The sequence below is a fragment of the Thamnophis elegans genome, chromosome 2 (genome assembly GCF_009769535.1).
Source record: "Thamnophis elegans isolate rThaEle1 chromosome 2, rThaEle1.pri, whole genome shotgun sequence".
NCBI lineage: Eukaryota > Metazoa > Chordata > Lepidosauria > Squamata > Colubridae > Thamnophis > Thamnophis elegans.
This window is the reverse complement of record NC_045542.1, coordinates 124,184,451-124,198,721: the sequence shown is the minus strand read 5'-3', so window position 1 is coordinate 124,198,721 and position 14,271 is coordinate 124,184,451. Positions and strand designations below refer to the sequence as shown.

The following is a 14,271-nucleotide window of genomic DNA, read 5'->3' as shown; positions in this document are numbered from 1 at the left end:
ATTCTTGGGATTTTACTCAGATAAAAACAGTAGTAATACTTGGATCCAGTGAAAAAATATTGCCAATCATAATATTTTTTACTATAACTATGGCAACTTCAAACAAATGTTTGCATTAGAAAGGTATTAAATAAATTAATAAATGGTTAACAATAAATAAATGTCCAGGTAATCAAAATATATGGACAACCAGATAGAACCAGGACCAGGAAGAGTTCAAATAGAACCATGACCAACCATATGTCATTGTTGAATTCAATTGTCTTAGCAGTTTTTCTCTGCAAAATTTGCATATGATATATCTGAATATGGGTTTGTGTCATTCTTCTCACTCCTTATTTTGTGATGAATTTTAAGTAATAAAACCAAGGACTGTTGTTAGGTAAGCTTCCCATTTGGAGAGCGAGTACGTTCAGTGAAGTATTGTGAGAGTTGTGTTGGAGAACACACAAACCAGCATCCAGAGACACTGCAGTTTAAATAGGCTTTTACTTTAGTGGAAATAGAGGTATCAGAGTCCATCAAACAGTCCAAGTCATACACGGATAAGACAGTCAGTCATCAATGTCTTTCAGTTAAGGGATAATCCAAATAACATAGTCCAGTATCATACAATCAGTTCGGTACTCAAAGTTTGCTAGCAGTTGCAAAACTTACAATAGCTCACGGCACTTTCTAACAGCCAGCTTCCACAACACTCAGATCAGATCAGCCCAGCAACTAACAAACAGAGAGGTAACAGTCATTCTGGCTCCTTCTTATGGCCGATTGAGGAAAACAGCAACCAATCACATTTTACAGTATGATTTAAAGAAACAGGTATAGCAATGTTACATGATTTATATATTGCCAACCCAACCGTTAGATTATATTCCTAACAACTATATTAAAGTATTTTATATTCCCAAATCTGAATTGGGATTGATGTAGCTCCCACTAGATGTTATATATTCAGTGTAATGCATTCTATGAGTATGTACATACAAGTACAACACTAACATGTAGAAGGAAAATGTCATCTTCTAAGTATAGCCATAAATATGAAGGGTACCATTCACTTTATACCATACATATATATTTGAAGGCTTTCTCCCTATGCTTTACATTCAGAGATGTGTGTGTTTATATACACATACACACGTGTGTATGTGTAATGCACATATGTATGTATATGCCCTGCCCTCAATCTACTAGCTGCCTTCTGAGTCCCAGCTGATTGACTGGTCTTCTTTTGTTGCCCTGCACAGGAGAACAGAGCTGGAAAGCAGGTTGGTGGGGTAAGGAGGGAATAGGGATTTTGCAGTATCCTTCCCCTGGAGTGGGGTGGAAATGGAGATTTTGCAGGATCCTTCCCTTGCCACATCCACCAAGCCACACCCACCAAGCCATGCCACACCCACCAAGCTACATCCACAGAACCAGTAGTAAAAAGTTTGAATCCCACCTCTGTTTCTCTCTCTCTCTCTCTCCCTCACTCCCTCCCTCCCCCCTCTCTGCCTCTCTCTGTCTCTCTGTCTCTCTGTCTCTCTCTCTGTCTCTCTGTATCTCTCTCTCTCTCATCTATCTATCTAGAGAGTCTCTCACTGATTCACTACTAATATTAAATAACAAAATGTAGGTAATGAAAATCATACTGTTTCCTACATTTCCTAATTTAAATTAAATAGAATTGGAGTCTTTTTAGTGAGGACCATGAAACCATTCCAAACCCCACCAATATCTATTGGGGCCAAAACTAGGAAATGAGATAGCCTCCTTTAAAAAAGTACAGTGAACCTCATCCAATATCACTTAATCTATTGTGCCTTATATTTCCTAGAGGTCTTCCAAATTACTTCTGAAGGTCATTCCAATACTCTTAAGCATGTTTTAAAAGAAAAAGCTATTCTCCTAATGATTTCCACTCTTGACAAGCAGCATTAAATACAACTCCATGTCTGTTACTGTGCATTTAGATAATTACTACCTTGCTTAATGTCCCTAGTTAATGTTAATCTTCTTCTCTTCTTTTATATAAGATTAACTTGCTAATTTTGTTTCTCTGTCAGCCTCCAGATCCAATTAGAAATGTTGGAGAGGGTATCTACTGTGCAATGAGTTTGTTCTATCTCAGCAAGAGAAAATTGTGCAACTGCTTTGCACAACATTGGTATTGTTCATTTTGTGCACAGAATTATAAAGTATCATTGGGTAGCTAACCAAAATCTATTTTGCAGTCAGTTCATTGAATATTCTCTTATCCCAGCAACTCTAATTCTACGGATTGTGTGATGAGCATCTCGTAGAAAGGTACCAACAGAAGCAAAGCATATGTTGTTCAAATTAACCCATGTCACAGGGTCACAAATGACCCTCTTCTTAAATGCACTGATCTCTGCTTCAAAAGCAATATAATTATCTCTTAATTTGCACTTATGCAGTTTATTTGAGTGCACATCTTTTTGACTTCAACATGCATTTTCTGGCCAAGCTTCAATAACACTGTCAAATATTATAAGGAAAAAATGTCCTTTACCCCAAGATTTTGCTTAAAAAGAATTGTGGTTCTTTTCTTTTCTTTTTATTTTCTTTTCTCTTTTTTCTCTTCCCTTCTCTTCTCTCTCTTTCCTTTCTTCTTTTCTTTTCCATGCTTCCTTTTCCTTTTTTTTTCTTTTTTAATAGTGTAGGTAAAATAACAGTCTGGACTGTTTTTAATGCATTATTATTAAAGGTTGTATTTTTTCAAATGCTTTATGGAAAAAAATCTAAACAAAAATATTTGGAAAATAAAATTAAGCAGCTATGTATGTAATGAAACCTATACCAGATCTACATAAATCTTTTCTGTTTCCTAAATTAGAACTTAATCCTTACTATGTATATGATACTGAATATTCATTGAATTGCATAAAATGAAGATATGGGCAACAGAGGGAAAGAATGATAAATTATTTGCCCCTAAAATGAAACAGTAGCAATGAAGAATATTTTTAATCTTAACGATAGTTAGAACAAAGTATAAAATAATTCCAAATACAGATTGTTTTTCTGTCAAATATAACTATATAATATTTAGTCAAAGGTTACTTGGGAAGAAATTAATATTTTTTTAATCTTTTGAAGATTACACATGGCTAAGCCTTTTATCTAACTTCATCTTTGTCACTTTGGGGTAGAATAGATACTATTTATGAAAAGAGAAAAACTGCCAATACGATCATTACCCTATTAATTGGCATGAAACTTACAAAGAAATTTTGAATTATATACTATTGGAAGTTTATAATGGTACATTTTTGAGTCACATTTTTGTAACTTTAATGAGGCTTTTAAAACAATGGCTCTGAAAGCTGTTGATTGCTTTTGGCCAATTTTCTTGTTAATAGTTGATTCCAAAATTTTGACAGCAACCTCAGTATATGGACCACAGCCAAAATTGCCTTTTAATTGTCCATTTTGTGCTATTTAATTTAATAAAAATGCAACAAGCTTCAGACAATATTAAATTATTACTGGATTTGGCAGGGTGATTTTGTTGAACTTATAGAACTTAACTGTTTATTTATTTATGATCCAAGACCAAGTCACAGAGTTTTAAAAATAACACCATTTATAACACACCATTAATACAGGCATAAGTAAATACATACTCTCTGTGTTTGTTTGTGTTTGTGTATGTATGTATGAATCCATAGAGTTACCAATTCATTGAAGACAGCATATATGTGGAAACTTTCAGACATTATTATAACTGGAATTATTCCCTCACTTTCCAGGATTATCTCTTGCCAGGATTGTCCTTTATGTTCTGTTATATTTGATATTGAACTACTGACATCTCTTATCAGAAAACCGTAGGATCTTTGGGTCCTAAAGCAATTGAACACAAATAATTCTTATAGTTATTATATGCGGTGGTGGTATATTATGTCTCATTGACAATGATGATTGTTCTACACCCACACTTAAATATAGCATAGTATCTTAGTTTCAATTTAATATTATATGAATCATATTAAATCATATTAAATATGATATGATTGTAAGGTAGTAAATATGATTTCAAGAATAATAGGGTTTTAAAATCTGGTCATGATTTTGAATTACATAGTCCAAATTTATATTTTATCATCACATGGACAACTAAGGATTCATTGAGGAGGAGGAGGAGGAGGAAAGACACAAATGAAAAATGATACTCTGGATGGAAAGAGAGTGCTATTGTGGCTAGATGGTGTTTGTTCAGTGTCTACTTATGAAGTGGTTCATAAGGATAAGGATGGTCCATTGTTATTCATTAATAACATTCATTAATAAGCACCAGCCAATAATTTAAGGAGAATTAAACATTAATCATAGATTGAAGTATAATGCTAGCTGTTCTGTAGCAAGTGCATCACAATATTTTAATAACAACCTCAACTATTCAGATATACTATTATATGTTCTGTTGTCAGGACAACTGACATTCCTTGTGTGTCATTTGTTTCCCAGAGAAGCACCATAATGTATCACAGCTTATTAACTCACCTGTCTAGAAAAGTGATGTTTTACAAACAAGATGCTCATGATAATATTACCAATATAATTGGTCTTGAATACAAAGCTATTTTAAATTCTCTCTATATTTGTGAGTGTCTCGTTCAGAAGCAAAGTCAACTCCCAACAAGTGTTAGACCAATTATAGAAACTATAGGCTGATGCAGAATCAATACCAAGTGGCACTTGAAAAGAGCACAAATGGCCCCTGTAAGGTCAAACAGAGCAGAATGAAATCAATAAACCAAATTGAAACAAAATATTAGAATTGTAAAATGAGAAAGGGAGTAGGTAGGTGAATTCACCAAGCCCTGCAGCAAATTATTCAAGTGATTAACACAAAAGTATTGAAATTATTTTCTGGAATCTTCTTTTCTGGAAAAATTTCTTTTCATTTTTATTTATTTCTATTCTTTGGAGGCTTCTGGAATATGTATATTTGTCATGAAATATGAAAAGTAGTAAAAGACTAAAGGCGATTTTACCTAGAATACTTTTATGCAGAAAAATATATCTTGCCAGGGACACATTTTATATATTCTACAGGCTACAGGTAGCAACCACAACCCTAGGTAGTTGGGCTGTATTTCTCAATTAATATCATGTGTACGTACATGTACATACAAGAACACACAAAGACACAAACACATTTATGTAGAGGCATAGATTAATAGTTATCTATCTTGATAAGTCAAATGAATAAATCTGAAACAGATCTCAGTTGCAGCATAAAAATTAATAATATACAATATACATAATATATTGTATTAATTATACAGTAAAATATTCAAGGATGCAGTTTAGATTCTTTTGCAATGAAAAATAACTACCTCTTTTTTTTCTTTTTTTTATTCTTCATACTTTTCTGAGATTGTCTAGTACTAAATCTAAACTCCTTATAGTGGCCTTAACATCTGACCAATCTATACTGAAACATTGGTCTTTCCAAGACAGATTTTTTTTTTTTAACTTTCCAATATATAAAATAGTATGTATCAAAATATATTCAGATAAACACAAGATATAGCAATAGCAATAGCACTAACCTCTCTAAGCAGTTTACAGAGTCAGCATATTCCCCCTAACAATTTGGGTTATCATTTTACCCACCTCGGAAGGATGGAAGACTGAGTCAACCTTGAGCTTGGTGAGATTTGAACTTTAAATTGCAGTCAGCTGGCAGTCAGCAGAAGCAGCCTGCAATACTGCACTCTAACCACTTTGCCACCATGGCTCCAAAGTATCACAGAAACTACTTCTAAACTTCTGTCAATAATGTTCTGTTCTACTGATTTTTTTTATTTTTAGGGAAGATTAATTCACTGAAAATCTGGTTTAGAATCTGAAAAGAGGCTGGTACTCTTCCAGATCGATCTTCCTATCCTTATCCTTTTGACACTGTCTGGGAATTACCTTAAGTGTAACCTTAAATCTCTTATCGAATACCATGGGACTTAAGTCTTAATATATGATACCCTGGTGGAAACAGACCAGAACACAGAATGTGTTTCTAGCCCATATTGTAATTTCACAATAGCCAGAGAGAAAGCCTGAAGAGATTGAGAATTACTTAGAAAACCATTGGAATGGGTTTCCTAGGATTTTCTTTTTAATCTTCTGCAGCTCTTAGACAAATGTATCTTTGCAAGTTATTTCTGAAGATGTTTTCTGAATGTCAACAATGAAAAAGAACTCAGTCTTAGGATAAAATCACACCAAGGTGCATGCTTCAATACTTTGTAAAAGGAGGGGGGTTTTTTTTGGTAGATTTATCCTGTTTAAAAGCTGCTGTAATCATGACCTTTATTATGATCGGACCATATATAACTCCTATTATGTAGGAAAAACCAAAACTGAAATAAATGTTTATTAAGTGCAATATCAACATATGGGATATTAAGAAAATTTTGTTGCCTTATGAAACATACTATTTTGATGACTCTTTGTACTTTCAATTAAAGCAGGAATTCATAATTAAGAGAGTAGAAGAAGTAATATTATCATCATATATTCTCTAAGGAGAGGGCACATACATTCAAGTCATCCTTTTTATAGGGCTTTTTGTTGGAATGCCATATTAGTGGTAATTAATTTATAAAAAGCACGGAAAAATATTTGCTGAAATCTTACCTAGTGTGTATTTTATTGTGCTATTTATATTTATTTTTAAGTATGAAGAAATTGTGAAAATATCAAAATATGTAAATATATAGACAAGCAAGCAAATACATCTGCAAGCAATGTGTTGTAGCAAAAAATAAAAATAAAAGGATTTTGTAATTTAAAAAGTGGGCATCTTGAAAAAACAGTTTCGGTAGAAATAATGCATACTGTCAGGTGCAAAGGAGCAGGCTCATCCGTTAAATTGCAGCAAAGGAGATTTATTCAAGCCTATAGAAAGAATCTAGTCAATTAAAATTCAACATTAAATTGTTGCCAGATAAGGGTCAACAGAATTCAGCAGAAGTTGGACCATTTGTGGAAACATAACAACTATAAGTTAATCATGCACCTCCCCAGTTCTGCCTGCTATTCTACATCTGCAAGATCATAGTTTGCTGTTTATGTGCTACAAAGAGTAGCAAGGTTTGAGAGCATTGACTAATGTATGGCTACTGAGTCTTATTTCCCTTCTAAGCTTTCTTTGTATGCAGTCAATGATAAATTATTAGAGCAGACCATGATCTGCCATGTGCATTCAAATTCTTCTTTGGCACCTTAAATAAATTTTTAAACTTTCATGGATCAATGCCATGTTGTTCAACTCCTTAATAACTAATTGAAGAAGCTGTCAATATAGCTAACTGTGAAGTCTATTAAGTGTCTTCTGGTTTATATACTACTAAACTCTCATTGCCACATGAACAGTATTATTCATATTTTATCATTTACATTATAAATGAGTATAGCAATAGCACTTAGACTTATATACCACTTTACAGTGATTTACACCCCCCCTCTAAACAGTTTACAGAGTCAGCCTATTGTCCCCAATGATCTGGGTCCTCATTTTACTCACCTCGGAAGGATGGAAGGCTGAGTCAAGCTTGAGCCTGGTGGAATTTGAACTGCCAAATTGCAGGCAGCTGACAATCAGCAGAAGTAGCCTACAGTACTGCACTCTAACCATTGTGTCACCAAGGCTCATCATTTTTTGGTATAATTTTATGGAAATATAATTTTATGGAAAGATGTAAATGTGAAACACTTCCCCCTAAACAAAACTTTGTTTTTATGATTGTATTATGGATGTTTGACTCTGCCATCTTTTCCTTTGGGAAATGGGAAATGCTTAAGTGCATTTCTTGCTAAATCCACTTTGTGTCAGTGTGTGTGTTTGTATGTGTGTTTGTGTGTGTGTGTGTGTGTTTGTATGTTTGTGTATGTGTGTGCATTTCCAGGGAGCCTTTTCCTTTCAAATAAATACTGGGATCAGGATGGCCCAGTTCAATTTAGGAGCATATTATTTTACCATCAAATGTACACATTTTAAGGCACTGAGGAAATATAAATGGGGTAGTTTCTGTTTGCATAAGGTACCATTTAAATAAAGCCACATTAGCAAGTGAGCACTCTGCCTACTGAGTGTTTTTTAAAACAAAAGGATTATCTTCCTTTTCCTGCCATGTACAGCATTGCTTGATTAACAAGCTAATGTGTATTTCACCAGCAAAGTGCTGTAAACCTCTGAGAAACTGCATAAAGTAGCAGTTGCTATAGCAACAACATATTTAAGAATGTGCCTGTCGAAAAGGTACCATGAAACCATTTGTCAATGTATACATTGTGGAACTAAAAACATAGCTCTTAGCACTCCTACTTATGACACTTCATTCTACCGAATCTTGAGCTATGCAGCTCATCATTTCCATAACTATGATAAAAGGAAACAAGTAAATCATCTGTAATTTTTAATCTTTTTTTTTCTGTTTGTTGTCATCTTATCAAGTTAGTGATGACTTTTACTGACTGCCTGGACAAGTCCCTGCAGTTTTCTAACCAAGACTTCAGAAGTAGTTGACATTGTTTTCTTCTTAGGTTTAAGAATCAATGACTGGTCCAAGGCTTGTACCAGTTGGCTTTGTGGCTAAGGCGGAACTCCTTTTTCTAGGTTGATGCCTTAACTCTATTTAGTTATTTGATCAATTTTCTATTTCCTTTCCTTTTCTTTCCTATCCTGTCCTGTCCTGTCCTTTTTTTGGATACCTATAGTAGGCTGACAGTGAAAAGACTGCCTGGCTGCCTGTGGCTACCACTCTCTTCTTTAGTTCAAAATCAGTGATACGGCCAGTATAACTAATTATTTTCCCTTCCATATATTATGTCAATAAATTAAACATAGGACATTATTGTTTCCCTTACTGTAGATTTTCTCTACAATTTGTTAGAATGAAATGGCAGTCTTAATTCTTTAAAATGAAAAACATGAAAACTTTATTAACCTATCTTTAAAAAAAAACCACTTTAAATTAAGATGTTAATTTGACAAGCTGATTTCAGTTACCTATTGTATAGGGAGGGATTCTGTGTTTCCCCTATGTTCTTCAGAGTACCATTAATCTGCTGAGGTCAAGCAAGGAAGATAATTTCAACATTTTTCATGCTTTAATCATTGAGATTTAGAGATGACAATATAATATTTATTTTCTATCATAATTGAGTCTATCATCCATAGAGAAGTTCTGAGACATTTATTTATTGATTGATTCAACTATTCATATGTACAATATTTAGTTTTAATTCAACAACAGAAAATTTCCAAGCATTAATTTTAAAACTTTCTTAGAAAAGAATCCAATAGTTAGTGAATGTGGCTCTATCTATATCTATCTATATCATATTTATCATCTACACCAGTGGTGGGTTTCAAAAATTGTTCGAACCTACTCTGTGGGTGTGGCCTCCTTTGGGGGAGTGGCTTGCCACCCATGTGACCAGATGGGAGTGGCTTGCCACCCATGTGACTGGATATGAAGATGCCGACGACACTTGTCAGAACCACCTTAAATTACCTCACACACAGCACTGGCATGCATAAGAATATGATGTAAACTTGTTTTTTAAAAGGCATCTTTGGTTTGCATTAAAACAACTTCAACACACACAATGTTCTGATTGCACCACAAACGCAGTAGTCATCCTTACCTTGAGTTTTATAAATATGAGCATGATAGTGTAGAATAATCATATCCAAGGACCAGTGGTGGGTTTCAAAATATTTTGGAACCTCTTCTGTAGGTGTGGCCTGCTTTCCGGATCCACTGGTGGAACCTCTTCTAACCGGTTCGGTAGATTTGACGAACTGGTTCTACCGAATATGTGCGAACTGGTAGGAACCCACCTGTGATCTACACATATCTATCTATGTGTATGTGTGTTTTGAATTCTGTGAAGATATTTTTTATAGAAATACATCTTAGTAAATATATTAATAATTATTTAAATAGTTATTAGCTATATATTCATGTTTATGTTTAATGTTAGATAAGCAATATGATATATTTGCATGTACAAATGAAAATAAGTTCTTCAAATAATTATTTCCAGGTACTTAAAAAAAAACCTTAAAACCAGATATCTTCAGGGGTCTATTCCAAAATAATAGAGAATGTTGAAGCAAATATTTGTTGGAGCAAATATAAAAAACTAAACCTTGAAACCATGCAAAGTAGCTTTGCTACATACAAGAGTTTTGCTTCTCCCAATGAACAAACAAAACAATGTTTCAGAGCAATTTCCTTAAGGAAATCAATACTGTTGTAGACTTATTCTAAGGAAATAGAGGTAAAAATGTAGTTTACTTTTCTTTTTCATTCTTGAGTGAGTAATGCTTTGAATGGTATTTATTCAACATGCCCTGAAACTCTGAAATCATAAAGCATTCTGTGACTTACAGAAACAACAGAATAAGCATTTATTTTAAAGAACATGTAAGAACATTGATAGAAGTTCAGAAAAATACAACAGCAAATATTTAAATGAAGCTGGAAAATATCTTCACAAAGGAAATCGGCAATTTTATTAGCTTTTCAAATACAGTTAGGATTATTTAAGGAAGAGACTATGGTATTTTGGAACAATTTTTATAGTAATTAAGTATGAGTCTATTTACTAATGAGTATGTAACGTCAACATTGATGCAGAGGAAATGTTTAGTTAATAATTTAACGTGTGAACAAATTCAGTGGAAGAACTTTCAGTTTTTAAAAAAATAATAAGCATTTATTATTCATGTTGCAGATTAATTTTTGCTATATCATCAAGGAATGAATTAGGAATATATGCTTTAAATATGGATGTGATCCACAAGTTCACAGAAAGAATGACAACGATCCCAAGTTTTTTTTTTTAAAATCTGGTACCAAAAAAAAAAAAAAAAAAAAAAGAATGATTAATGCATCATTCAGTCTTAAATTTTATATGTGCAGAAATGTTTCTCATGCTGAATTAAGATTACTATTTCTTTCTCCCTAAAAATACTTTATCTTAAACAACTATTTAATGGAAGGCGTAACAACACTCTTTATGCAGGATACAACTCTTCAGTCCCCTTATTCCTGGAATATTAAGTATGTAAGGGTTTTTCTTTTACCACATTGGGTAGCATATTTGAGTAAGCCCTATGATTTAGAAATTCAGGTCCCTTTTTATTTACTACTAGTTGATAACCCGGAGTTGACAGGGTATTTATTTGTAGAAGGAAAATGTCTTGACCAAACACAATTTCTAATGTTGGATTTTCCCCTTACCAGAGGGACTCCCACCCTGTGGAGTACTGTGAAGTTGTTACCATGGCAACTCCACTGCGCTGTACATTAGAATCCATTTTACGGCAGTACAGTAGAAGCTATTTTAATGCGCAATAGGCTGTATCAAAACAGAACACACACACCGAGGTGTTGGGGGGGGGGCTTACCCACACAGTACTTGTTTCCAGAGAGTAAGTTATCTGTGTACCAAGGTTGGTTGAAATTTGTCTAGATGTTTGAGAGTTATGCTGGAAACACACACACACACATACGCACATATGTTAATCCATCAAAATGGTTAAATATTGGAAATAAATTAACAATATATCTATGTAGCACATAGTGAACATCTGCAGAAGGTTGAAGAAGCACATCACAAATATGGCAAAATTACTTGGGAGTAACATAGTAAGGTAATTCTTTTTATATCGTATTTAAATAAAAAGCTTACATAAATGCATTTTTATTTAAATGTGTGTTTGCCAACATTTCAGGATTAGATCTTAATACTCTTTATTTTTTTTAAAAAAAACTTTTTGTAACTATTATGGGCTGTACAGTTCTTAATTTTTTTAAAAATCATATTTCATAAAATACCTACAGATAAGTACCTGGCTTTGTTTGCATTTGGAAGCTAAGCAAAATTTAGTATGTGGATCGGAGATGACCAGAAAATTTCATGAATGAGAGATAAATTGGGAAGTTCTAAAAGCATCTCAGAGATAGCAAGGGCAAACCATTTCTACAATGACAATCCACTTTGGATGGTACTCAGTATCACTCTGGGGTGACTTTACAAATTTAAACCATAAATTAAATAAATAAACAGTAATTCCAAGAAAACCACATGGATATGTCTCTCTAGATTCCCGGGATCAAGCTCAACTTGAAGAATTACTTTCCAAAAATTTCATAGTTCCTGATAAAGACTTTGTATTTTAAGCTTTTAACTGATTAGATAGCTGCAATAACATTTTTAATGATTTTGAAAAGCTGTCTCTTTGTAGTAAATACATTTCTTCCTTATGATAAGAATTTCCCTTGAGTTAATAACAAATAAGGTCATGGATAAAAGAGCCAGTTTGGTGTAGTGGTTAAGGTAAAGGTAAAGGTTTCCCTGCACATGCATGCTAGTCATTTCTGGCTCTAGAGGGCAGTGCTCACCTCCATTTCTAAGCCGAAGAGCCAGCTATCCAAATACATCTCCCTGGTCATGTGGCCGAAGGTGCACGGAGCGCTTCTTACCAAAGTATTCCCTATTTATCTACATCATTTTAATGTGCTTTCCAACTGCTCGGTTGGCAGAAGCTGGGATAAGTAATGGGAGCTTACTCTATTACGTGGTGTTAGGGATTTGAACCACTGAACTGCCGACCTTCTGATTGACAAGCTCAGCATCTTAGCCACTGAGCCACCATGGTTAAGGTATTAGTCTAAATACTGGAAGACCATGAGTTGTAGTCACACCTTAGACACAAACCCAGTTGGTGACTTTGGGCCAGTCATTCTTTCTCAGCACTAGGAAGAAGGTGACTAGGACACATCACTTCTGAAAATGTTGCTTAGAAAAATGTATCCAGGCAATCACAAGAAATCAACTGACTCAAAGGCACTACAAACAAACAAACAAACAAACAAACTCTTGTCTATATAAGGATTTGTTTCTCAAGCATATGTCCTCATTCTCTCCAGGTTTATCTTACAAATGATTATGTAGGATGTTAAAAGATAGCAGTGAAACTGAAAGGTACATAAATTATATATTGTATATTCATGTCTTGGAATCTGTGATAAATATTTAAGCTAATTCTAATGATTAACTCTTGCCTAGGAGGTCATAAATCAATAGATTCTGTTCTTTGAAAGTTTGGTGTTAATGTTTCCTATCACACTTGTTGCACTGGAAATTTCCGTAAAATATAAAAACACCCATAGGATTTGTTGTCAGTTGAGAATTGTGCATCTACTTTGAAATCTTGAACAGGAAGAGCTCGAGGCCATAATCCTGCTCTTTATAAATAATTTAGAGAGCTGGATATTAATTTTCAATGACAAACATGCCACCAGCCATTTGGATGGCATAAAAGGTATATGTATGAAGCTGTAACATTCTGTATTTCTAATAGGAATATACAGATGGATGCCGAAGTATTATTAATAATAATGTCTTTATGGAATGTTCAGTATCTTCTCAATGAAACAATAATATAAAAATTTTATGCAAAACTGCTTAATAATGCTGATATATTCATTTAGTCAAAAAATCTTTTTTTTAAAAAAAAATGGCACCTCTAGAGATAGGTCTGCAATCTGTGTGGAATTCTTTGAAACCAGAAAGTTTTGACACTTTATGATATTTCATGCAGAAAGTAAAGATTTTTTTTTCTTTGCCTTCACTTTGGTGAAATTATTCTGGGTTTTTTTTTTCTGTATATGAAGAAATGAAAACTCAAATAAATAATGTACATTAAACATGAAGTTACATTTACAAACCCCTTAGTTTAGCAGGAAGGCAAATGAAAAGATAATGACCTTGGTAGACAGGCAGAAATGGAATGGCACAAAGCATAAATATCACTTATTATTTGTGGAACATTTAATGGATAAAAGATCAAATAAACTCTTTGTTCATTTTTCATGGCCCAATTTACCTATTTCTTTAAGATTTGACAGTGAGATGGGCAATGTATAAATTAAATATATAAATAAAAATATTGCTTCTAAATGTCCTATCAGACCACCCCTCCGGCACGATAATAATTGTGGGCTCTCCAGAACAGGGGGCCCCAACCTGTGGACTGTGGTCCACTATTGGGTCATGGTCTATTTGCAACCAGGCCATTATGTGCACAGCTGTGGGTTCCAGTGCTTGCAGCCCCACTCACAGGAGGATCCCTACTCGCAGGAATCAGCGCACACGGCTCCACTTGCCCCTTGGACAAAACCATGCCCTCTTTCCCCGTCCCCCTATGCCGTGCCACCAATCTGAAAAGGTTGGCAAATG

The 14,271-nt window shown here is 34.0% G+C and overlaps 1 protein-coding gene across 1 annotated transcript in view; it reads left to right on the top strand.

Moving 5' to 3' along the window:
• The window catches only part of GRM7 (glutamate metabotropic receptor 7), a 474,525-nt gene that overhangs the window by 405,171 nt on the left and 55,083 nt on the right, over nucleotides 1–14,271 (top strand). The window lies entirely within an intron of this gene.